A 3,075-nucleotide genomic window follows, 5' to 3' on the forward strand; every position below is an offset into this window, starting at 1 on the left:
GCCACGCTCGCCGCTACACGCCACGATTGCCACGCCACGCTCGCCGCGCTCAATGCCGCGTTCAAAGCCGCGTTCAATGCCACGCCTAGCCCTAGCTGTCCCTGTGCCCCATCGCGCCTCACCGCCTCTGTCGCGCCCAGAGTTGAGAGTAAAAACTCAACGCCAATCGCCAGAAGTCATCTGCTTTCACGTTAGCGTTAGCGTTAACGTTTTTTTTTCCTCCGCCGTAATTTTCCGACGCAGCCAGCAGCGCGCCTGCTGCTGCTGCTGCGGGATGTGCTCGGCGGGGCGCGGGGGGACGGGTCGGCCGGGGTCAGCATACCGCACGTTCATAAGCCACCGGAGAACAAATATTTGGCTTGATGAGAGCACACCACAGTTAACCGCAAAAGCCGCAACGTCAACCGACTTGGAGCCACTGGTGCCTCGGCGCGCGCCCGCGCTGCGCCTAGTGAGTGTGTGTGTGTGGTGGAGATGGGGAGATTACAATCTACCGGTGTTTGTGCTGCGGGATAGTTAACAATCTCATATTCCTAACATTAAAGAATTAAATCCCCTGGACATTCAATTGGTCCGCGTGTCGTGCTTGCGGCGAGGCTGCCGTGCTGCCGCTGCATAGGGCCGTAATGACGCGGGCTCCTGACCCCTGACCCGACCTGTCCCCCGTGAAAGCGCTGACGTCTCTAACCGCCTTGTTTCTTCTTGTGTGTCTGCAGGTTGAGCTCGTGTCCGACTCCAAGCCCGGCCCCGCCCAGAGCGCCTCCCTCGTGGTCGACACGCGCCACGCCGTGCCCAGCACCCTGGGCTCCCGCGGCCCCACGGCCAGCTCCAGGATCCCGCTCTCCATCGCCGCGTCCTCGTCGGCCTCGTCCACGTCATCCTCCTCGCCCGCCCAACAGCCCAGCATGGCCGTGGACGCGGCCCTGCACCGCGGACCCTTCCTCATGCTCGCGCCCGTGCCCAGCAAGCGCCACGTCGCCGCCGGAGCCGAAAAGCACCTCAGCGACGCTGTCCGGAGACCAGCACCCCGCGCTGGAGCCACCTTCCTCGCCGTCGGCGCGGCCGTCGTCCTAGTCTCTCTCGCCGTCGGCGCCATCCTGGTGTGGCGCTGCCGTGGAGCCTTCTTCCGCCGCGGCGCCGGCGTCGTGGGTGACAGCTCGCCGTTCATTGGCGCCCTGGCCGTCGAGGAGGGCGACCTCCCTCCCTCCGCCATCAAGAAGTCGAGCGCCCTGAGTGCAGCCTTTACCGCGCCGCCCCCTCAGCCCGACATGCTGATGCCAGTCGTGACCCTCGTGTCCGAGGGTGACGTCAGCAGGCCATCCTCAACATCGCCGCCCTGCTCGACCCCATCGTGCCGAAGCTGTCCCCGAGGACCAACTCCAGTTGCTGTGTCGTCGCCGTCCTGGCGACACGTCAACATGGCGTCGTCGTGGACCTTCGCCCCGAGCCCGTCAAGTCCACTCCCCACGCCATCGCCCACTCCCGCTCGCTCCCCCTCGCCCGGCGCGAGAGTGTAGAGAGAGCGCGGGCGACAGTCAGCTGCCACGCCAAATGACCCTTACCGCACACCGGGTCGAGAGGGTAGATATTCACCTGTACAGCTGTCGTGGAATATGAACCCTCTCGTCTGTCGCGTGCGGATTCGAAACCAAAAATTTTAGATGGAGTGAGAGAGACAGAGACTTGTAAATAGCAATGTTGCCATGAAAGACAATCAAATGAAGCTGACGCGCGACTTGACGGAAGCAGGGATAGAAATAGGAGCTATTATTTTCATACCTAAGACCCCGACTGAAGTGAGTGTGTGTGTGAGAAATTAACGTGTGAATGTCAAGTCGAGGGGGGAATCGTGCCAGAGGAGTGTGTATGAGTTAGTACACATTAGTACACCCTATTTGTTGATGTCATTAGTTGGTACGCTATTAGTACCGGCCCGGGTGCACTAGTTATTATGCAAGTAATTTCCCCCTCGTGTCAAGTGAATGCACTAAATTTGTGTGATGCGATGGATAGAAACGTGATATATGATTGATCGATTGTGAAATTTTAAAATACAAAATTTAGGTATGAAATTTTACCTACGCAATTGCCTCTTTTTTCTCAAAACAAGGAAGCAAAATTGTAACTTTGCTTAGTTTGATTTTTTTTAAGACTAGTCTATTATTTGACAATTTTGAAGAAATTTAGTTTCAACAATCTCTCTAATATATCAGTTACTGTCCTAGCTACTTAGTGTTTAGTTACATAATTGTGAATCTCTGAGCTCAATAGTGTTTATGCAATATTGTGATTTAAGCTTGACAGCTGGAGAGGTTTGCAATTGACTAATTTAATTCCCATATTGGGAGCAAGAGTCAGTATTTGTACCCTAATATATTACAGATTGTAAATACAATATGTGTTTACGATTAATGTGTACATAAAACTTGAGGAGTTAGTGAGTTAAAAGCATATCGTCACTTTCCTTCTAGTTGCCTGTTAAAATTATTTGGCTGCTCTCAAGAGCTTGACATGTAAAAAGTGTTTTGTTTATAAAAGATGTTATCTTATTATTGTACATTGTTAAACCATGATGGGCAAAGCAGTCCCGTGAGAAATCTGTGAGATATTGCATACTTGTCAATAATAAAAGTGATAATTTATTTATTGAAAGAAACAACGCTTTGGTAATTTCTTTACACAAACCCAATAAGTGATGAACCAGAGCACAGTGCTAAGAGAAGTGAGACACGCACCGACACGCAGTACACAATTTAGCAGATTGAGGCAAACGGCCTGGGGCCCGTTACCTCTAAACAAAGTACCTCTAAAACGTCCATTACCTCTAAAATCAATTACCTCTAAAAAAGGTGGTGTCGAGTACCTCTAAAATTTTTGCCAATCGACGCAATCGACGCAATCGACGCAATCGACGCAATCGACGCAATCGACGCAATCGACGCAATCGACGCAATCGACGCAATCGACGCAATCCCCCTTTATCCCCCTTTATCCCCCTTTATCCCCCTTTATCCCCCTTTATCCCCCTTTATCCCCCTTTATCCCCCTTTATCCCCCTTTATCCCCCTTTATCCC

The 3,075-nt window shown here is 52.5% G+C and overlaps 1 protein-coding gene across 1 annotated transcript in view; it reads left to right on the top strand.

The window, feature by feature from the left end:
* Positions 1-3,075, top strand: part of LOC113208111 (uncharacterized) — a 58,718-nt gene that overhangs the window by 46,904 nt on the left and 8,739 nt on the right. The window lies entirely within an intron of this gene.

Source organism: Frankliniella occidentalis, unplaced genomic scaffold (assembly GCF_000697945.3).
Source record: "Frankliniella occidentalis isolate FOCC.00 unplaced genomic scaffold, Focc_3.1 Scaffold210, whole genome shotgun sequence".
Lineage (NCBI taxonomy): Eukaryota > Metazoa > Arthropoda > Insecta > Thysanoptera > Thripidae > Frankliniella > Frankliniella occidentalis.